The 24,402-nt window shown below is 41.2% G+C and overlaps 1 long non-coding RNA gene across 2 annotated transcripts in view; it reads left to right on the top strand.

The window, feature by feature from the left end:
- Positions 1-853: 853 nt before the first annotated feature.
- The window catches only part of LOC102196923 (uncharacterized), a 138,096-nt gene continuing 114,547 nt past the window's right edge, over positions 854-24,402 (top strand). For both annotated transcript variants that reach the window (XR_311783.1, XR_311784.1), the window contains exon 1: positions 854-1,178. This is a non-coding gene — a long non-coding RNA (uncharacterized LOC102196923). The remainder of the gene's footprint in view (positions 1,179-24,402) is intronic.

Genomic DNA, 24,402 nt, shown 5'->3' with positions numbered 1-24,402 from the left:
CAGTATTGTGCAGACCACATATGCAGTAGTCATGACTGTATTTGAAGCTATTTTTATTTTTGTATGATTTTATATGGAATATGGCTGAAGTAAACTAAAGCCTAAAATACTTAGTCAGCCATTTGTTTAATACTAATTTAACATTATAAAATTCACATATAAAACTATGAATTGTAATTTTAAATGGTTTAAAAGCATGTATAATAGCACATGTAGGCAAGTATAGAGTTAGATGAGGCGAAGCCACCGAGAAGTTTAAAATATATTTGCATAATAAATAAATAAATTGCATAAAATAAATATTTGGCATGATTAAATTTGGCTATCACTGGTAATTGGCCAAAGTTAAAAAGGTAAGTTGTACAAAATAAGTAAAAATATTCAAAATAAATGTTTGTACCACAGTTTTTCGTCCCACTGTGTTTCCTCGGTGAAATGTCTCATTATCGCTTTCAGTGCCAGAACTGTAGGAAATCCTTTTCTCTATAGATGGCACCTCTGCACTGTCACAGGCTGCAGCAGGTCGATGGTGTGGTGTTAATTACTACCGGGACCTCCTCTGGAGCAGGTAGCTTATCGCTCATGGGCTCCGACGGGGGAGCTGTCAGGGGACAGCGTTTTCAGTGCGGGAATCGAACCAAAGACACAGCCTGGTTTTGTGTTTTAAAGTGTGTGTAAACGAAATTTCTATAGAAATAAATGTCATTATGAGCGGGATGATTAATACAATTCAAGAGGAGCCTGTCAGTGTGTAAATAAACTAGGACGTCTTTGACAGCCTCCACCCAGGAGCCTATAATGTTACCGGAAACAGCCGAACACAGCCGACGCCTCCCGAGGGTGTGTGTGTGGACAAAGTGTTAGGGATGCTGCTCTTTCAGAGCGCGGCTACCGCGGACGGTCAGGGAGCAGACCGCTGGCTTACCGGGAACACTAACCAACGCTGAGGCGGGGGAAGCTCCACGCACGGCGGCAGCTGAGCGGAGGATTTACCTGACGCTCCTCACGGTGCATTTACGGACCTTTTTCTTATCCACCTCGGGGAATTAGACCAAGTGTTGTGGGACTGGAGGAATTCCAAGACTCTTCGCTAACTGTCTGTAATCTCGGGACCCCCGTGCATTCATTTCTTCAACATCTTCTCCGAAATGCAAACGTCTAGGAAACCCTAGAATATGGTGAGTTTAAAGGTCTTTTCCCTTTTAAACTGCTTTTTCGTGGAAAGTGTCACAAATGGAAGAAATGCAGCGCTGTGTGGTGACAGCTGAGAGGAGCGTCCTGCAGAATGGACACACTGAAGGCGAGAACGAATTTTGTATTCACACAAGTCCGTCAACTCTCACTCACACCTAACAATGCAGTCTGCACAGAGGGAGCACAACAACACCCAAACTATGTTTTTATCTATAAGAAGCATATAGAAATCATCTTTAGATGAAACAACAAAGCCTGCCTCCAAAATCTCAATTGAATCATTTAATGTAAATGTGAGAATTATGTAAATGTAGCTATCATATGTCGTGCAGGTACAGTATGAATACTGAATTACAGTCATCTTTTTTTATGCCATTTATTTGTAAATTATATACGCATTATATATGATTTGTATATTATGCTTTTCTGCTAGATGATCATATTGCTGCTACAGTTGTGAAAGTGTTGCCCACATTTATGGGAATATTTGCGCTGTCACGAAGACTGTCACAGTAGTTTTTCCCCTATGGTGCGCTGTTATTTTTGGAATCAGGGTTTTTTGTAATGCAGTTTGATGGGAGCATCTCTCCGTACAGGCATATAATGGCACAGTTGTTCTGCGCACTGAAAATCTTTGCAAGTCAGGGCACTGCTCCCTGTCCTTTTGTATAAGATGTCATTTCTGCAGCAATGTGCAGCACCCTCATTAATCGGTCATTAGTTAAGTTACCTTATTAGTTTCATTAATTGCAGACTCACAAGTCTTTCTGTTTAGACTTTGTCTTGGTGACATTAATTAAAATGTACAGTTTAATGCGTTTTGCACGATTATGATAAATGCACGTGTGAGACTAGAGCGACCTGCGGACTTGTTAACGGAACATTTTAGTGTGAAACGGTTAAATGTGCCAAAGCATTACGTGAGCGGGCTTTCTGAAAATAATACAGGCCCAGTTCGTGCACAAGTCTTTCTGTATTCTACTCTACACGTAAATTCAGTCTCGGCTCTGTTGTGGCGTCTGTGTGGCAGCCCGCGTGTCCGCTTGCTTATCCTCGCACGGCTTCATACTCAGCCTTCATTCTTCTGGCAGTTTCCTAAAACAAGAATAGCGAACTGTCCTGTTCGTGCTACTGATGCAAAAAATCAAATTCCCGCAAGGCTAAAAAAGGGCAAAAGAAGAGGGATGGGAGTGCATGACTCAGTGTGACAGAGTGATAATTGGCTGTCGGCTCACCTGGATTTGACGGAGCTCTAATTAGGCTGGATGGAAAACAGAGACCGAGCGAGGCGGGTGGAGTGAAGGAGTGCAACAGATGGAGGGAAAAGGGGTGAGGACGGGGATGCTGGATAGCAGGTGGAGTCACAGAAGCAAGATGCAGAGAGAGAAGACGTGGAGGGAGTGGATTCTTTGTATGTGTGTTGCTCATAAATGCATCAGCTGAAAGCCAGCACTGTGGGTCTGCGTGTTTGTGTGTTGCTCCTCTCACCCTAGTGAAAGCAGCAGGAGGCTTGGCCCTGAATGCTGAATGCTTCACTGCTACACACACATGCATATACACACGCACACGCCGGTGGCATTTATAGGATTTCTTAAATTGGGTGGCACAAGGGGGCCGAAGAACATCAGATTAGAAATGATTACAGTGTAGAAAATTGGTTTAGAAAACACCGAGCATCATTTTCAGGCTAACACGCAGCTCCGTGCTCTTGTACAGATGCATTACATGAAAAGTGACATTGCCCAAAAGTTTAAATGTTGTTTCGCAAAACAAGAAATTAGACTCTACATGAGTAAATGTCATGCAGCCACATGTACAAAAAGACTTGGCATTAAAATAAAGTACTGAAACTAAACATGCTTCCAAACTACGTTCAAACGGCACGCACACACACTGGTTGCACAGCAGCTGTGCAGCTTCTGGCTTCCTGGCAATTAATCAGCAGGTTTTTCTCCTGACATATCCTGACAAATAATAACCATCTAAAGCTGTTTCTGCATCAGACACCAATTAAAACATTCCCTCCATTCTATCAGTCACATTTTCACATGTGAACTTTTCTATCGCCATTTGTGAAAGAAGTGAATGGATTTTTCTTCTTTTTTTTGCGGCTACTTCTGTAGCTGTAGCTTTGAATGATTCCAGGACCTTGCTGTCAACTGTCACATGGCTGTTCCCTCAAAAAAGGTCAGATGAAAGCTATTCACAGCACTGCAGGTTTTCAGTTTGCACTCTTTAGAATTGCTAATAATTACTCACTTAAACCACCTGGACCTCAAAAACTGGGTTTAAAAGGCTAAAAGTTTGCACATTGCACTTTGTCTGGCAACGAAGGCAGAAACAGCATCACACTTCTTTGTGTTTATAGCTTGGCACAAACCAAGAAGGGCTTCAGCCGATTAAGTTCAGGTCTGGAACCAGAATTAGCTGTTCCATCAACCACATGAGCAACGTTACAAATAAACCAACATAAATCCAGCTGGATGCAGCACACACACACACACACACACACACACACACACACACACACACACACACACACACACACACACACACACACACAAGTATGTCATATTTGAATCATACACATCTTTTTCATTAAGTTATTCACCAAAAATGTTGAATGTGATATTCTGCTGTGGAAAAACTAACTGCAGCATCATCTCCCTTTAATAAAAATGATTACTTAAGTGAATCATTTCTGAACAGCTGACGTCATCTTGTTGAAACTCTTGGGCAGTCTTGATGCTTTTCAGTTTGAGGCTTCACTCTGGTGTACTTAACAGAGTTGCTAAAAAGTTTTTCTTGTAGTTAACTAAAACTAACAAAACTTTTTAGGTGATTAAACAAGAAAACAAAACAAAAGAAAAATATGAAAAAACCTGAAAACGAACTGAAATGTTACATTTATAAAACTCCCTGAAATAAAATAATAAATAGACATTACATTGGTTTAGATTTAGTTTTTGTAAATTTGGTCTAATTTGTCAACACAGCCAGTCTGAGGAAGCTTCCCCTGACGAGCAAATCAAAACTAACAGCGAAAACTATTCAAAGACGAAACTAAAGCTGAACATTTTAAAATAATTAAATCTAAGCTCTGGAAAACTGCCCACTCTGGAAACGAGCTAAAACGAATCTAAATGACAAAGAAAACCCTGAAGTCTATCAAACTTTGCTGTGGCCTTCATCAAACACGCCTGCTGTCAGGTCAGGAAACTCTTTGATTCCTCTGTCCAGAGCACATTATTCTGAAAGGCCTGGTCTTTGTATGTTCATGAGTTTTGGAAGCACCTTTGTTCTCTTTGGACCTCAAAGGATTTTTCCCTGAAATTCCATGAAAGTCAAATGTATGCAGTGCTTTTCTCATAGTAGATGTATCTTCTTTGGCAGCTTCAGAGTCGCCTACAAAGGATGTGAAGACATTTTCGAGATCTTGGTGATTTCTTTTTGCATCAGTTTATCTGGTCACGGGCAGAACCTTGTGGAACAAAGTGAGAGCTGCTTCAGATGTACTTGAAGATTATTTCTTTCAGTGAATTTATTTTACAATTTTAGGAGAGCCCTTTAGAGTGCCAAAGATAGCCAAGTGGTCAACTGTTTAAATAAATTAACTGCCTGATGAATTTCTAATGACTGGTACCTGATAGGAGTTCAAAGTCGTTATAAGCGTTTTTTTAACTGTGTCATTTATTGGATCATAATAGCTTTAGCTGTAGGTACTGTTTCACAGACGGTCGAGTGCTTGTTCAAATATGTATGAAAGAGGCAACATTTTCAATTAAAACATGTTTTTTTGTCCTCGACCTTTAAATCCAACTCAAAGCTTTTTTCTGAATCAGATCTTCTACTGGTGGCAAAGGATGTTAGAAGCACAGTTTATAATAGAAAAGGCAGCAGCATGGCCTATGTTAATGGCTTTGTGGCTCTCTAACTGTGTCATGTCACTTCCTCTTCAGTCATAATTACTAAGACCATTAAAGAGTAGGCCTAAATAACCCTTAATGCTAATTCATGACATGCTTTAGTAGAACTCTACATGAAAAAAAAAATACAGTTGAAAAGTGACATAAAAAGCCTTCAATGGAACGTTAATTTACTTATGTAAAATAAATAATGTCAAATCACACTTTTTGAAAATAAGATTGATTGAAAACCAGGTGTTTTTATTAGATGGGATTAAATAACTTCACATATCTGAGCAAGAAGCTGGGATTCTTTGTCTTGATCACAGCTCCATCCGAAGCTGCTGGTATTACAGCTGAATGTAGGCTGGCTCGCCTCCATTTCTGCTCACACTCAGCCATCCTCTGCACATTGATAAATTGTGTGTAATTTCAGGGATGAACAAGCATGAAAACATATGGGTGGAAAGGGCTGCTATGTTTTGGCGTTCTGTATATACAGCTATTTTATCCAGGTTAGAGAGACAAGAGGACTAACCAGGGCCGTGCTCAAATAGTTCTTTACAGTGACTTTAAAACTCCATTTTTAATGAATTTTTAACACTTTTTAAACAAATTCTATTCATCTATCTATCTGTGATATTCAACATGACAGCTGCTATCATGAAACCTACCAGATGAAATAATCTATTAACTAATTAATTGTTAGAGATTAAAGAAGTGGTTTGATAATTAAAAAATCAATCATCAAAAAACGATTAACTTTTTCCAAAATACAAAACATTTACACACACACGCACACACACACACACACACACACACACACACACACACACACACACACACACACACACACACACACACACACAGTCTTTTTAAAGTGTCTGCCGATATGGGTGCCCAAGTTCAGTGCCCTCTAGTGACCATGTGAATAAGTGCATATAAAATTGTCACTTCCATGAACTTGGTAGAAACACTGGAAACATCCCTATCTATGGTAGGTGACAGTGACATTGGTTGGGCACAACCATGCAGTTATTTAGCTGAAGGGCATTTTTTCATTTCATATGACACAATTAAATCAAGTATAATGAGAAAATGTTCATTGCTGCAACTTAAATTGCTTATTTTGTAGATACTACAGGCTAATGTGTCCTGGGTCCAAAGTAATGGATCTCAGCCTCTTCTGACCTCTCATTCTCATTGGCTGCTGACTGGTCTTGCACTTCTTGGAGGAAAAATATATTTTCTGAAAACTTGTCGTATTGCACGATCTGATAGCCCCTTGTTGGTGTTGTTCCTTTATCGTGATAAATGACCCAATGACGTTTTCTTAGTATTCAGTTAGCCAAGATTAGCCAAGAAGTTAGCTATTGCTATTAAAACCTACATTTGGCTAACAGAAAAACTGACTTGATATTATATTGATTAAATTAATCAAGAAAATAAATGCAATATTTACACTTTGTTCTAGGAGAGTTTTTTAAAAAAGGGCTTTTTTTTTCTTTTATCCTCACTTTGCAAAGCTGTGACATCACAGCAACCTGATTGGTCAGTTGCAATGTTGGTGAACCAGTATTACTATGATAATGCAAGAACCACCCCAACACGTGTTCATCAGTGAAATCTGGGTTACTTTAGCTGTAAATGTGTTTTTCAACTTTGGATTGAGCCATTGCCCACTTACTATGCTAAGCTAGTCTGAGCACACCCTGCCTCCACCTGCAGCTCTCATTGACCTGAAACTGACCCAGAGAGTCTCCTACAGTCTGCTGCCTGGTATGGATTGATGCCTCTGCTTCTCAGCATCAGTCCCATAAACCTAAATGTTTAAAATGTACAAATACATCACTCTTTTTAACTTAATTGTTTTTATTTTTAATTAAAAAACCAAACAAAATGAAGGCAATTTGATTAAATCTGAGATGACAAACAGGCCAAGCAGATGGAGAATCTTACTTGCTCTCCTTGTTGACAGTTTCTTGAAAAATCTCCAAGAACACATCTCCCACTCTGCTGTCTCATTACCATACTGTGTCATAGACCAAAGCAGGAGATTGTACTGTCTTAAAACAGTGCCTCGTGTGGGTCTTAAAACCTGCTGTGTGAAATCATGAAAGACGTTTTCACTCCTGGGACCACTATCTGGGCCCGAACCCAAAAGATTCCTGTACATCCTTCCCTCAGCAGAAACACCGGTTTTTCCTTCTTTCCTCCTGTGAACATGAAAGAGAACAGATGCTTGGCTCTGTTTTTATTTGTCTGGAGTCACAGTTGCTTTAAGAATGAGATCAGATTACAGCAGGTTGCGTTTCCTGCTGCAGCACCTTCAAAGATAAACATGTTTCTTAATCATAAGCTTTGTAACAACACAGACGGCTGCTCCCTGCTATCATCCCATCTCATCTGTCTGTAGTATACACCAGTTGTTTATGGGTGTTTTCTGCCAAACTACAGCTGAGGCAGAGAAATGTGATGAATGCAGTTTGTTTGCCTGTTTGTCAGCACAAGAACAACCAAGCTGAAATTCATCAGCTGTGGTGGGGAGGCGAAAAACCCACCCACATCTCGGTGTGGATCACGATGATTCTCTCTAAAACTGCAAAGTAGGGCATTGGCAGTGTCCTTCTAGTGAGGTACTGTACAGGGAAAAGCTCTTTTTTATTTATTACCTTTAATTTCAAAGGAAACGTGTGTTTAATGTAAAACACAATGTTATTGTTGGTGCTAATTTTAATGTGAAAACGGCAGAATATTCAATATTAAAAACAGTTAGAGGTGCCACAGCTCTAAAAACGTAATCTGCGAACTAATTTTAAGGTCTTGTGTCTGGGTTCAGTTTTAACGTGCTGAGAGTCCTGAAAGTAGTCATTTTGTGGTAAACACGCTGCGTCTCTGCAGAGAAGAAAACTGATAAGATAGCAACAGGCTGTTTGGCTTCCTGTGGACATGATTGGATGCGAGTTCAGCTTGTCTCCTGTGTGCTGTGGCATTGTTCCTGTGCTGATTGACCCATCTACTGCACAGTCCAGTTTGTCTCCTTTCATTCCCACAATAGAACTGCAGTACAATAGCCAGGTTTTTCATTCAGACTCTCTATTATTTTCTGTTCAGCTAAAGAGTGGCTGCAGTGTTGTTGTTTTATTTCAGCTCAGACTGGGAGCAAGATCCTATCAGCACTGACAGCCCTGTGATTTGCCCACTGTGACACAGGATATTTTCTGGTATCAAAAATGACCTCTGCTACGGGTATTTGGTTTGTGTGGGTTTTGTGCACGCTGCAGACGCTGTATTCGTCATCGAAGGAACAACCCGCAGTGTTCACAAATCGAGAGCCATGTGACTTAAACGCACACTCAGATCACCTGCCGTACATCCTGGTGACATCAGGTGGTACTTGTATCATTAACGCAAAAACTCATGCACAGAAATTACGGATGGGTCACAAATGTGAAAATGATTTAGTAAGGTGCTGGGCCACCATGCGCCTCCAGGGGAGTTTTTGTGCTCCTGTAGTTTTCAGGTTTCTCAGCTCTGCTGGAGGGATGCAGCTTCAGTGTGCTCAGGATTACTTCTTTGCTTTTTGCAGACGTTGTGGTGCTTCTTTTTTCATCATGCAGCCTGACCTCCAGCCTGTGCCTGTGTGGCAGGCATCTATGAGGATTAGCACTTCTAAACCAGATGCCAAAGGGTGGAGCACCCACTCCAGGGTTGGAGATTACTTGTTGCCAGAAGAGTGTAGGGTAGTGACCCAAAGAATAAGAAGGATAAGACTTCTTCTGTCGGGTGTCTAGGCCCATCCTTAAAAATTGGGTAAACAAATTACCAATAGCTAACCATTTAATCATCAGGAGATTTATCACTCCGATAATTATCACTCTTTCAGTGTGCACGGGCAGTAGTAATGGCACTTCATCTGAAAAAGCTCTGCTATGACCTGCCATGGGTACCCCTCTGTCCTCCTCCTGTGCACATGCTGGTCTTCAAGTTGTGCTGTATCTGCTCTGTGTGTCGGTTATGGCTCCATCACATGCCCATGCTGCTGTCAGAATGATAAGCTGCTCTTTACTGCAGTGCATCAATTAATAAGGCTTCAGAGGCTGATAGCTGAGCTGCGGGATAATGCCACATATTCTTGGAAGATATTTGAAATTATGGAAAGGAATATAATGTCAAATTTAGAGTAGATACAAGCATTAAAACCATCACCTCAGTGCCTTTCTCCTTAGTGAAGCCCTTCTTCTACTCTCCTCCAAACTGCTGGATGTTATGGATGAATAGGTTCTAGTGTTGGAACTGTGACCTGGATGTGCCCCTAGATGCTGTCTGAATGTAAAACTCATCATCAGCTCAAGGCTATCACTGGATCAAAGTAACACAGTCTTTAGAGTAATTATTTACCCCACAGTTGCATTTGGAGGATAACACCTTCATGCCTTCAATAATCACGAGGCAGCTGAACTGTTTTAAATCCAAACTCATTTCAAATTTAGAAATATTTTGATTTATATCAAATCATTGGCTGCTTGTGAGTTTGGGTGATTGGTTAAAATCAGTGGAAAAACTCTACTATATTGCACAAATGTAGTTAAGGCTACATTTAGTGTGTTCTTATAGAAAATATGATGAAAGTAGTGGCAAGTAAAAATGAAAACGAGGGTCTGTGTATAATAATTCCTAAATAGTTCCTATCATACTTTGGTTTAACCCCTGAAGCTGGCATCTTCTGTGTTGCTCCCTCTCAATGGCTCAACTTGGATCAAGCCCATATCATTGATTCTTGTCCATGTCTGGTTCCAGTGGCCCCCGTCTCATCAGTTTGACCTGTTTCCTCAATACCTGTTGGGCCGTGTTAAGTCAGTCCAGATTAGTATGGCTTCAGGTGTGCATCTCTTGCTCTTGCTTAGAAGAATGAAAGTCTACAGCCATGTGTAAAACACGATGGGAGAGCAGCTCGTGGTGTTGGAGATGAATGCAGAAAACCACTGTCAAATATCTGAGTTTTTCAAAATGACAATGACCCAAACACACCGTCAGTGCAGGAGCCACCACCACCACCACGGTGGGACACTATCAGTCATGCCTGGGCCTAAGCTCATTAGAAGTATACTTATATACTGTTTTCCATTTCCATGAATAATTAATACAAAGAAATGAGGTATGAGTCGAGACTCTCTGAAGCTCCATTGTTACTCTTTAATCCTTTTAGTACAGTTTCCTTCAGGATCCTGCAGACAATTTCTTTGCTTGAGAAATGAACCGCGCCAAATATTGAACGCTTTTACTGCTTTGGTGTATTTGGGGTCATTGTTCGTGACATTGTAGTGACCTGAGAGGGGGCGAAATCTCAGGGTAGAGCTATCCACCCTACAAAATGCCAACTGTGTGACATACACACAAAAGACACAACAACTTTCAGCATAGAGAGAAAGAAGGTCGACCGGGCGAGTTTGAAAGAATTTACTTTTCTTTCTTTTTAATAGTTAATTTTACTGCATATTTTACAAAAACATCCAGCTGGTTCTGAAGTAAATGAATTATCTGGAGGATCGTGAAAGAAGCTAATAAAGGATTTAAAGCTAACAGGAGCTTCAGTACTAATCTTCACCATGGTAACAGGTAAATAACTGTCTATTTAATGTGAAGCAGGATGCAATCATTTACAACAGCAAAAGGTTAAACTAAGTAAAACTGACTCAGATTTTAAGCACTTTTCACTTTCTGGAAGTTTTCCTCAGCTTATCGTCTTTATCGGAGTTCCCAAAAATGTCCCGGAGATGCAGTACACCTCTTCAATCTGTTTTCTGGCTGTTTGTGACCAGCAGACACCTGAAGGTGAATAAATGTCCCCAACAGCCTCTAAGTACTGCAAAACAGGGCCGTACACTTTGGACTGTCAGTTGTTTCTATATGATATGATATCTAATATGAAAATGAGCAGTTGTGCTTTCCATTAAAATGAGTACGACTGTTGTTATTATTTCGTTTCTTATTTTGTCTGGGCACAGTCCCACATAGCAGACACAGTATTTTGTAATGAATGTCACAACAGCCTGCCAGTTATTTGCACCAGGCCATGTGGTTGCATCCTCGAGTCGTTCCAAACCCCGGCTCGAGTCCAGCCGCCACGCAGACCTGCTGCTGAAGCTCTGAGCTCGAGCTCTGCAGGAAAACAAATGCTTCTGACAAGCAAACATGGCCACCAGCAGCTAGCAGAGAGTCAAAGCTTTGCCCAGTAAAAACACAAGAGGGAGATTAATTTACATGAATGGACCATGAATTATTGACATTGTTCCTATTTTTGCTGTCACACCGTGAGGCCTTGATATCGGAATTAAATTTTTATTGCACAATAAAAGTGAGATTTTTCTGTTTCTAGTTAATATTGCGTTAATAATAAATGACTTGGGTTTATCTGACATGGGATTTGTGAAGCTTATAGGGATTTTTCTTCCAAGTGATTTGTCTTTCAGCATTAACTCGGACATTTCATGGCAACTAAATGAAAAATGATTAAAAGGTGGATTCTCCCAACATTTTTTACTTTTGGTTTTTATTGTTTTGGTAGTTGCTTGTGATTCCAAATCACATGTGGAAGCCAGGCAGGTCCTTATGATGCAGCCAGCTGTCAGAGAGTGTAACAGAAGAAGTGTTTTTAGGGAGTTTAACATTCCCTTTGCATTCCTAAATTAAATCCAATTTTCATATATATGATATTGTTTCAGATCTTAAGCCTTAGATTTGAGCACATTTTTAATTAAATGAAAATGATTCTGCATTGATAGCTTTACAAATAAAATGAAATATAAATTAAATATCTGCAAAGTGTCAAATAAGGAAACAGTGGTAAGAACAAACCTTCACACAGTTTTTCTCTGGTTGCTGTCAGTTGAAATTGATTCCCTTACGTGGTTTGAGGAAAGCCATTTACGCTCTGACTGATTTGGATGCTCTTTTCAAATATTCGACTGAAACGTTGTCTTTGCAGCACGAGACACTCGCAGACAGACCTAAAGGTTCTCTTTTGGACACCCACAGGCCATTTGTTTGTTCCCCAGAGGAATATTCACGAAGCGTTTTCAGTGAAGTTAATGGTGTAAGACACAGTTGTTCCATCTATAAATGGCTCAAAGGAGTCAGAAGCAAAATCTATGAATAACACATGATTAAGATGTTTTTCTTATACTGATAATTACATCGAATGGCTTATGACTGCTGGTTATGATGAAGACAAAGGAAATAGGCTGGGGAAGAGATTTTATGTTGATGTCATGTAGCTGAAGCTTGTGTTCAATATGCCAAATATTATTTTTAGCAAAAAAGACAAAGTGCTGTAAGTAACTTAACATTAACTGGAAGTAGGAGGAGCTAAATGAAGGCAATTGCAGCTCTTTTTATAATGTGGGCCAAACTACAATAAGACATTACCTGCTGCACAGCTGTTACTGCACAGTTTATTGAGATTAATAAATACTTTGTCTTAAAGACCTCTGCTTTCATCATCAAGCTCATCAAACTATCAATTTAATGACACAGGTTTAAGCAGCAGTCGTGTTTAGTCCTCTCTACTACTTTTTTTAATCCAAGTCGGTTTTCACAGAATAAACATGGTCTATAATTACCGCTCTGTGGCTGAACTGCAGCTTCTTCTGTGATCAGGGTCATGGCCACTGGTTTGCTTTACAAACAGCTGGTGTGCTGCCCAGCAGGGGAGCGGCTGATATTTCCATCTTTCACGTGACTTTCACTTGTTGTCTGAAGGCTTTTAAAGTCCTCGTAGGCCCAGGATTCAGTGTTAGCTGATAACCAGCAGCATTGCAGAGCTCTTTTAATGCACTAAATACATCAAATGAATGGGAGAGAAGTCTAATAACACAGCTAGAGGTTTTGTCTTCATCCACAATCACTTTTTCATGTCTCTCTCCTCTTTTTATGGATGGGAAAGCTGTCAGACTAATATCCCTTCCTGTGATGATAGTTTGGGAGTACCTCCGTTTTTAATCAATGGTGGTACTCCAACGTGTTCTTGGCCTTAATTTGTATTAAACACTTTTTAAAGACTGAGAATGATTAATGTGTTTTTAACAGTGTGTGCAGCTAGTACAGACCATCGCTAATATGTATACATAAATATAAAGCCCAGAAGTTGAAGTCGTGACGGTTCCTCTTAAGGGGAGTCAAAAAACATGAAATACACTGCACTGCAACTTGTAGTATATCATGGTGCACTATAATGACTTCAGTGCTTGAGCAGTGGTCTTATTAGCTGCATTAGATGCTTCATTTTGCCTCATGAACAATATTTCATGGAAAGCATTACCCAGTCACTCACTGGGACACAATCCATCCTCAGTGACTGGTTATGTAATAAGGATTGATATTTATGGCTATGTAGTGCAGAGCCAGTGGCAGCAGTATGAATGCTATAAAAGGCAAGTGTATAGAGTGTCTTTTATGGGGTTTTTACGGTGCTTCCTCCTAACGGCACACAGAGATGGGCGCTGAAGTGGGCAGTTATGAAGGAGGTGCTGATATTGCTTCTAGATTGGGACTGTAGTGACTGTGTGTGTTTAATAAAAATGTTCACCCAATGCTAAAAAAGAAGCCGCACGCGTGCAGTTTGCTTTCTGGAAATATAATCCAATAGGTTTCACTTCACAGTTGTATTCGTTTCTGGAGAAACGCTGCCTGAAATTCATCTGGTAATCACTCGAATAACTTCAAACAAGAAACACTGCAACTTACTGAGCGCGTCTTAAGATGACGAATTTCTTTGATGTCCAGAAAGTGCGTTTCATTTGATGCAGGCATTAAAAGGGTTTGACTGGTCTGTGCTTTATTAAAGCCACAGAAAGAGCAGCGAGAGAACTGTTTGTTTGGAGTTCACGTCTGACTCAGAGTCTTAACTGTCACATAACAAATGCAAAGAGATTCTTCAGTATTGTAGCGAACACATTTATTCTCATTTATTACAATCACTTTACATCGCTCCTCCACGGCCAACCAGTTTCTCCAAACGTCCAACGACAACTAGACTAGATTAGACTTTGGCTGTGTAACTCTCTCTCTGTGCAGAGAAGAGAGTGCAGGGGTGGATGTGAGAGGACCGGAGAGGAGGGGGACCTCCTGTTGATGTGGCCAAACCATCTACCCTGACAAAAAGCCTGATTTCATTTGTAAGGCATCAAAAAGTGACTTTTTGCCAAAGCCACTGGCATCGCAATAATGCACACAAGGTGTCCTTTGGCTATGACTCACCGTGTTCTGGAAACAACATAGTGAGAGACAATCATCTTCACATATGGAGGTCTTTGGGTGTTCTCGGGCCACACAGCTAATGCACACACTTGAAAAGTTGTGAATAAAAGCACAGCTGAGGTCTATTTTGAAACACGTGCCACTTTATGCCATCATGCTCTCCTGCATGTGGGCCGTACACACAGATCTTACCTTGCAGTAAGTCACTAAATATGAAATAAAAATCATCTAAAATAGTTTTTAAACTCAAGTGTTTGTAGTTGTGGCCTAATAAGATCAGTTGGGGCTCACGTGGGGTAAAGTTGTGGGACTGGGTGAATTTTAACCCCCAGCTGTAATATTAGTAGTTTTTAATTCTTCAGTAAAGAAGGAGGTCACAGTAATTACACTTATAGGCAATGAAACATTATCCTTTAGCTTTCAGTATCTGCAGCTACGCCAGCGGACGCCTTATGCGTGTTTCGGCGATGGAAGTGTGATAAGCTCGAGATAAATGGCAACAAAACTGTTTTTCCAGACATCAATGAGCAAAACTCCTTTAATAGAAGATGAGCGAGTGTATAGCGTTTTGTTTTTAATGATTTAAGTCTCAGGCCCAGTTTCTGCTGCATGAAAACCAGACTTTGTCCCTCATTTTTCATGTCAGCACTTTGCTAGTACGCCGCACTCTTTCCTGACACCCAGCTGAGGGCTTCAGCTGGAGGATGGAGCAGGTCTGCTTATTCATGAAGGGATCTGGCTGTGTCCCCTGGAGGCCCACTGGAACAGCAGGCATTATCAGTGGTAAATGGATGTGAAAGGACTTGGGTCAGGACAGCCTCACAGCTGCCTGATTTATGGCTGGCGATGTAACAAACAGTTTGCCGTGTTACCAGCGGGGATATAAGCATTTTCATAGCCACAGTTCAAGTTTATTTCAGCTATAAATTCAAAAAGATATAGAACAAAAAGAGCCGTGAATTTACGACACAGGAGATGTTGTTTGTGAGCTGCCAGGGAAAAGCGTGTTTTAATACCCCGTGGACAAGGATGAATGGTCATTTTGCTCTCTTATCTCAGCTTTTTGTCCAGCACAGCATCAAAATAAATATTAATCTCCAATCCTGTAAAAAGCATCAAAACAAACCATAAAACCCCCAAAACAAAACGTTTTTCAAGAGTAGAGGTGTTCAAAGCTTTTATCAAAACCAAGTTATGTTAACCCCTCCAGCCATGAAGATCTCTGAACCAGCACCAGGCTATATCTGCTAGATAAACAACGAGTGGTGCAATTTTTCACATGCTGCTACGTGAAGCACGGCTGGTGCTGCTATTATGAAAGTGCTGCATTTCTGTTCTATCAACATCAGTACAGTTAGGAATTTTTCCAACAGGTTCAGTAACAATGGTGTCATGATAGTGAGTAACTGGAGCTGCTGGAGAGCTGCTTCACACGAGTGTCACACGCTGCGATCAAAGATAAAACCCGTGCAGCAGCGGGCACAGACGCGTTCTGATTGGAAACTTTTTCCGGAGCAGGATTCAGAAATGCTCTTCTTAGAACTGAACTGTTAAAAAACCAAAGCCATTGTCCATCAGCAACACAATGGTTCATCATAACTCAGGACCATTAAGAAAAAATAAAGCTGGATGTCATCTGGAAATAAGCGACATGCTGTTATTTGTTCCACTGCCAACAGAAATAAGAGCCGAGCCCCAGGACTGAGCTCTGAGCGATGCCACAGCACAACAGTCTTCCATGCAGTGAAGTTTCTGTCCACCAAATACAATTCAAGCATGCTTTAACTGAAATGCTCATCCAGTTATGCAGCCTCTTAATCTCTGTCGGTCTCCTGCATCTATTCCCAAACGAATGATTGCTGTGGCCACTTTCACAATATTCAGATTTTCTGCAGTTTGACCGGCCGTTCATCACAACTCTGATTTCTTCACAACTTTAAACTAGCTTGTAAATTTTTAATTAAATCTTCTTTGTGTGTAAATAAGTTATTGTGCACCAGCAGAGTGTTCCAGCCCACACTTTGGGTATCATTGATCGAGGTCTAAGAGAGCGGCCCCCGCCCCCCGGGCCACGGACCGGAGTTGTTTGGTATCGGGCTGCGAGAGTTGAGGCTTGGGTGTGAAGTTTATGATTTTCAGGGTTTTTCTAGATTTTTATCTTCATTTTTTATCGTTAACTCTTTTATTTTGTTGTATTGATCTGTGACACCTTAAAGGCCAATCTGTGAAAACATTGTTGGGCATAAACCGGACTGTGGTCGGGGCCCGCTGGTCTAAGACTTATTTATGTTTTACTTTTCTCAATCTTATTTTAAATGTTGAAAGAAAAACACTCTGCAGTACAGACACATTTATTGTTACTTTAATAAATATTTGCTAGATTTAGGCAACAAAAGTACTTTCTCTTAGTGCTGAGTCAGTGTAACAATGTAAAACACGTCGTGCATTCCAAAACGACACTGAAGCATGTGCATGAAGCAGGGCTCAGCTAACTGACTAAAACCTCTAAAATCACCTCTCCAATCAGCAGGTGCCTGTTGTACAATCAAAGCTTTTCTTGACTGCTGAATACTTGTTGCATAATTCAGTGTGTCACATGAGGGGACGCTGTGTTTCCTGTATATTCTCTATTTCAGGAGCTGTTAGGTCTGATGGCGTGCTTTCCAGCTCCCCCATGGAGAGGCAGTAGATTAATGAAAGTGATTAACCTCAGTGTGAATCACAAACAGCAGGCCGGATAAAGGGAGGTGACAGGGTCTGAATTCAGCCTCTCTTTCTCCTTTATTGCTCATTAGGGAGCACAGACGGTAATCAGCCCGACGTTTATCTGCTGCTCTACAGCCTGCCGGACAGGACCGCATTTCTGCACAGGTTTCCAGGATCCCTGCGGTTTGGTGAGCTGGATGGAGTGAAGCGTTTTCTAGACAGACAGGAAAATTAATTGTTTGATTAGTTTTACAAATCCTGTTCAGGGCATCAGAGAGTAGAAGCATTTACCGCTGCATGAGGCACCGAGCCCAAACCTCCGTTACTGATGAGTACAGTGCTCGTCACCTTTACATGTTCTTGTATTTGTACTGAGTCTTGTCATGTGACGTTGCTCAGGATGGGATTTATTCTCTAGGTCCCACATTGTCATCATGATCGTCACACATCCAAAATGGCCAAAAAGTTAATGTCACATTTTGTTTGTGTAAAACCTGCTTAGCACCATTTCACAAGAAGTCCTGTCTTATACTGTAAATACTGTGTACTATGTGTAAAGACTGTTGTGAGGAGCATGAGGAGGAGATGAGGAGAAAGAGCTCAGTTTGTAACTGGAGACCTCCAGCAGAAGAAAGCGGAGCGATCTCCATCAACTGGATGGAGAGATGGAGAGAGAAGATAGAAACGTTGAGCATAGAAAGACTATAAACAACAAACTGTGGGAGAGAGTATACAGAAGATAATGACATTTAATTGTGATACATATAAACCAATATGGTGCGAGAGGTGAGAAAGGAGAAGTTCATTATGGGGAGTCCCCCAGCAGCCGAGCCTGTAGCAGTGCAGCAGAATCGAGTCTTTTCTACATTTGTTTGTTTTCCATACATCAGTTTGTCATTGCAGTAACCCAAACCAGCTTTCAGTCTCATCCTGTTCTCTTTGATCACTTTCATTTGGCTTGTATTGGAGTCGAGTGCATGAAATAGCCATTTAATCATGAGTAGTTGATTAAATATCAAGCCTCATGAATACTTAGTTGACCATCAGTCATTACTGAGCTTCTGAGCTGCTGCAGATAAAATGATTTTGTTATGATTAGAGTAAATAAAAATCTGGTCAAGGACAGCAGTTGACATTTAAAATGTGTGATAACAAAGAGAAACAAAAGGTTGTCACAGTCAATGCAGCCTAAAAGCATTGTTCCTGTCTCAGTGCACCGCTGTGCTAATGCTTGTTAAACACAAAGAGCAGACAAAACAAACGACATTAGAGATGCGACAGTGCAGCTGGCCTTTTGATTAAACAGGACAGTGTGCAGCAGGCACAGCAAACAGCTCGGGACTCAAACCTGTGACGCTGCAGGAGCACTCCAGCCCATGCTACAAGGATTGCTCAAACAGGTGAGCTGTGGCGCCACATACACATACTCATTCTATTCATTCAATATCTACAACACGAGCACACACTTCTTTTATAAATCAGCCACAAATGTTAAACATAACATTCAATTCATTTTTTTACATTGCACCAAATCACAACAACAGTTGCCTCGAGGTGCTTTTTATTATGAGCTAAAGTCCACACAAATATAGGAGAAAACCCCAGCTGTCACATGACCTCCTGTGACCAAGCACTTGGCAACAGTGGCAAGGAAGAGCTCCCTTTTTAACAGGAACAAGCCTCTTACAGAACCAGGCTCAGGGAGGGACATCCATCTGCCATGACTGGATGGGGTTCGGGGAGGGAGACAAGACAAAAGACACACTGTGGAAGAGAGCCAGAGTTTAATCATAGCCAATAACAACAGCTCTTAGTTTCCCTTGTTTAGCACTCACCACTGGTTGATGGGATATTTGTCGTTTCCAACTCAAGGCTCAGCTCCACCTTGAAAGAAACGCATAGCGTGAGAAGAAGAAGAGAAGTGCTGATAGTAACTAATAATAATACATTTAAATTAAATTTGTGGATTTCCTTAACTCTGACTATCATCACGTTATTTCCCACATTTAATATCTAATGTGTGAACCTTTATTTTCTACCACACCTCCTGCATTGAGTTATGTCGCCTTGTCTGTATCAGACATTATTTTTCATGCTAAAAAACACACAAACAGTGTGAAGTTTGACTTGTGTGTGATTCTGCCTGATAAGCAGAGCTGTTCTACAGACAGCAGGTAGAGCAGCTGATAAGCAGGACTGTGGCAGCTCACAGTTGTTGGATTGTCTTAAGAAGCTGACAGTTGTAGCGGGCCTGTTCGTGACTGATAGAAAACCATCGAGCTCTGAAAGTTTTGCACAGAAATGGGCCCAAATGTCTCTCTGCTGCTGCCAAAAACCATGTTCCTGCAAAACTGACAGCTTCCCCACAACAGACACCCTGAAGCCATCGCAGTACAAAAGAAACTCCCAGCAGAGTTCACTCTCACTTATTTTCACTGCCACTTTGCTGCCATTTTTCACATGAATTTATTTTATTATTCCGTAAAAGTTCTTCTTTTGCTTCAAGGACCTAAAGATTCCCAGAGCGAGTTACAGAAGGAAACTGTTTAACCATAGATTGTATTGTAAGGGTGGATGTAGTCACTGCAATGGCACTCATTCATTAGTGAAGCACTCCCATATGGAAAAGATGTATATAAATCTTATAAAGTTTGTATCTGTCTGTGTGAAACTTGTATGAAAAGCATACAAGAGTGAAGACACATATAAGATCCCTTGAAAAATTATATAATGAAACTTGTATGTTTTGGATACTTAGTAAAATAATATATGAAAGAAATGAGAAAGTGGCCACTTTCATGAGTGAATCATATAAGTTTTTGCTATTTCTTTTCCATATGGGCTGTTACGAAGCCTCAAGCTTCAGTTTTCAGTGTCGAGTGTTTTGAAACTGCATACAAAGAACAAACGGTAGATCCGACTGAGCGACTGAGGGACAGTGACACGATTGGGCAAGTTGTCATCCTGCTTTTTGGCTCTAATGGACATAATTTCTCAAAAGATTTTCATTTTGTTTTCAGCAAGACTTGAACGTAACGTTTGAGACCATAAAGTCATCATTAAAGTGTTTACTGAGGCCATAAATCAAGAGGGCTGAAAGTCATATTTTACATGGACTTTTTGAAATATTCTCACTACATTTTGAAAGTTTAAAGCACTTCTGCATCGGCTTCTCTTTTCATACTCAGAAGGTTTTTTTGAAATCCTCTAGGATTAGGGAAAAATAGTGTAACTCAATATGTTTTCTCTTTCTAAAATTCTCTGGCTTCAGGATTATCTCATGAAATCTGTCATTTATGGTTCTCAGGCGGAAAAAGGTGAAATGCCCACTTTAGACAGACTGAGAGCAGAGCGCCTGTTCCCGGACAGCGAAAAGGAGACAGTTAAGTGGTTCAGGTATTTCACTTGGATGCCTCCTCGATGTTTCTTACGTGGGGTTTTCTGGACATGTCCGACCAGGAGGAGGCCCCGGGCCAGACCCAGGGCATGCTGGAGAGATTAACCTCCTCATCTAGCTTGGAAGTGCCCCAATGTCAAGGAAAGGGAGGTCCTACACTTCTGCCCCTGCAGGCTGGCCCTTTATAAAGGACAGAGTCTTTTACATTTTACTTTATTTACATGGAAATTGTATAATGAGCGAAACACGACTCTAAATATAATGAATTATATTTTACCAATATTTGTTTAGAAAAGTGACGAACCTAAATGCTGTCCCTCGTCTTGTGTGGTGGTTTCTGTTTAAATGCATTATGTGATAGTTTCAGCCTCCTGTATATTTCAGTGTACTTATTGTGTTCATAATGACCATCGGGATCCCTCTGTGCTCCTGCATTGCCTGAGAAGTCTTTAAAACATGACTGCATGTGGAGAGCTGCAGTCAGGCTTTCAGTGACACCTCAGGTGGGCTGGTAGCTGATGCATAACAAACGCTGCCTGAGGACATAAAGAGTACCACCTATGAAGAAAAAAGTTTTCTGCTGTTTGTCTCAGCTAAGAGCACAAACTGCAAGCCAAACAGAAACATCATGCAAATGGAGTGTGCTGTTAGTTACTAATGTCACATCTAATGCAACAAACAAACTCAGGAGAACTTACAACCAGTAGCTGCTTAACATCCCAAACGTTCTTTCCATGGATCCTCTTCCTCCTTTCCTCTTGTCCTGCACCTCCATATTCAACATCCTTTGTCCAGCATATCCACCATCCCTCCTCTGCACATGTCTAAACCATGTCAGTCTCTAACGTTGTGTCCAACTTGCTCAGCCTGAGCTGTCCCTCTGATACTGACTTATTTCTAGTCTTTCCCATGCTGGTCAGTCCCAGTGAAAATCTCACCATCTTCAACGCTGCAGCAGTCTTTTTGCTAGTGCCACCGTCTCAACAGCACACATCACCACCATCGTGTAAACTTCTTTTTCACTCTTGCTGCTCCCTCACCACTGAGACTGTCTTCTTCACCTGTTTGACCCCAGGTATACAATCTCATCTACACTTGCAGCTTCAGTGTTGCACCTGTCTCCCTCATTCACACATCTATTACGGCCTTCTTCCACTGACTGTTATTCCTCTTCTCTCTGGTGCGTACGTCCACCTCTCCATGCTCTGCTCCACCTTGTTCCTGCTCTCACTACAGATCCTAATGTTGTCTGCAAACATCCTAATCCTTTGCAGATCCATCTGTTTATCACCACTGCAGACAAGTAGGGGCTCCCAGGTGATACCTTCTGTGATCCCACCCCAACCTTGAATCCATCTCGCTCCTCCTCAGCACCACTGTCTCGCTGTCCTCATGTCCTGGACCCCCCTCACGTACTCCTGACTTCTTCATAGGCTACCGCAGTTTCTCTCCTGGCACCCTGACTTCTGTACATCCACAAAGACACAGTGCAACTCCATCTGATCTTCTCTAGACTTCACCATCAACAAAGATCTGTGGCGCTCTTTATGTCACTGATTGTCACCTCTGTGTTAACCTACCTTCAGCAGATCTTTCCCCTAGCTTCATGGTATGACTCATCAACTTTAGTCTGCACCTGCTGACAAATCCTGTTAGGAAACCAAAACTGGACTGAGACGCTCCAGACTGATTCATCTGAAGCATTTTTCTAGCTAACATGGACATGTCAGAGCAGTTTACAGATGAGAGGAACTTATCTTTTAATGCATGTTTAATGAGATGAAAGGGTGCATTTTGGTAAAAGCACTGGTTCTTGTGTTGCTCTTTTCTGCTCTACCTGAGCACTCAAAACGCTTTATACAACACGCCTAATTCACCCATTCACACCCACTGCAGAGCACAAGCACTTTTTCTATGCTTAAGTGCTTTCTAACAGTCAGACACGTTCACACTCACGCTCCGATGGATGCATCGGACAGTAACTTCGGGTTAGTGTCTTGCCCAAAGATATTTGGCAGGCGGACTGGAGCGGCCACGGATCAAAACCTCCACCCTTCCATTCGTAGGTGACCTGATGTAGCTCCTGAGCTACAGCCACCCCAAGCATAATCAAATCTGTTAGCGTTCACGTGATTGTGTTATCGATTTTCCTCCAGTCTTTTTGTCGTTCATCATGTTTGAAATTGATGCTAAAGGGTTTATGTTGCAAACAAATACATAAAATGGGTGTTAAAATATGACAAAAAGGAATTGCAACAGTCACACAGTCACACTTGGGTAATGAATAAGAATGTACTGCTCTCATTAAGCTATGGACATGGACAGATTTCCACGTAATACGATTAATATATTGAATACCTAGTGTACCTGGTGTCTGCAGTGGAGATTTTGTTCTTGCTCAAAACAGCTGCGTGCTGGAAATTAGGTTGAGAAACTGAAAGCCATAAACACAGTGGAGACATGAAAGATGCTGAACTGAGGGAAGAATATCAGATAATTCTCTGTTGGGATGTCACGGCGAGCAGCACCTTTAATGCCAGACTCCTTCATCTATTGTTAATGAGAAAAATATTTAAAAATGAGACAAGAGGACATAAAGAAAGACTGTATTTCCTTATATATTTGTGTTTGTAGTAGCCCTGTCAGATAACACATGAAAGGAATATCAGAGAGATACTGAAGGATGGGAAACAAAGACGGGAGAGACGGCGTCGCTGTCACATTCACAGTGATGACATTTCTGGCGCACACAGCACCTCAGTTCCCCTTAACCATCAGCACCAAACAAAGATCTTTGATACAATTAATTGTATTTCCACATCTATCACAACCTGCAGCTTTTCATATGCTGATGGTTTCAGAGCTTTTTCCAGCAGCAGCAGCAGCAGGCGGCTGTGAAAAGCTGCTCGGTGGATCTATCTTTGAGCACTGCAGCACATGGAAGTGTGAGCGGCTGCGTCGTTGAATACTGATGATTCTCTGTTGCTTTCCGTCCAGATTTGTTAATTAATGTTTAACTCAGCTGCCATGAATAAGAGGCTCACTAATAACTCTCTGTAGATTATTTTCTCTCTGCTGGAATAAAGTTCACACAGTACCGTGTGTTTTCCTTTAAACTGTGTGCTAACACATTTCATCAGCATTCAAATGAAGGAGACGAGCAGGCAAACAGCACTTTGCTGTGGGTTTGAGCCTGACTAACAGGTCATTTTAGATTCTAAAGAGCATTTATTTCTGCCTTGTCTCTACAGCCACTGTACCATTGTTGTGTTTACAGAAGGAGCTCCTGTAAGTGATGTAAGGAAGCTTGGTTAATAGCACTGATTGTCCACCACCTCATATTAAATGTTGCGTTTGACATGACAGTCAGGCTCTGACATCCCTCTGCATATTAAAGGCTCCCTGAGGAGACACTGATGCTGATTTGTCTCCAAGTCCAATTAAACTGCAACGCTGTGCCTGCGGCATCTCTGCCACATGTCAAGGGTTTAGGATGAGCCACGGCCTGTTTGTCACTGTTTCCTCTTGTACATCACAGCATCACAATTTTCCAGAGGGTTAATACAGCCGATTGTCAGAATAACAAATACCTAACCTATCAATACTGATTTTGTTTTTAAAGATACTTTGCACGCAGGAAACCCCATTTTACCATTCGTAACTTGTTGTTTTTGGGCTAATTGGTTAGCTCATGTAAGATTACCATAAGCACCAGAGGCTTTGTGAGGGTGTGGCTTGACTAGGGATGGGTATCGTTTAGGTTTGATCCGATACCGGTGCCAAACCGGTACTTTTGAAACGGTGCCAGTGCTTAAACGGTGCTGAAACCGGTGCTTAAAGAATGGAGAACACAAAATTGGCCCAAAAACCTCTCATGTTCAGCTGTTTTTTTGTAAAAAGATAACAATGTTAGCCTTTTCTACAGCTATAGGGCATATATGG

This window comes from Pundamilia nyererei, unplaced genomic scaffold (genome assembly GCF_000239375.1).
Source record: "Pundamilia nyererei isolate P.nyererei 1_Seehausen unplaced genomic scaffold, PunNye1.0 scaffold00061, whole genome shotgun sequence".
In the NCBI taxonomy this organism is placed as follows: domain Eukaryota; kingdom Metazoa; phylum Chordata; class Actinopteri; order Cichliformes; family Cichlidae; genus Pundamilia; species Pundamilia nyererei.
Note: the sequence above shows the minus strand (reverse complement) of the source record. Positions and strands in the feature narration are given on the sequence as shown.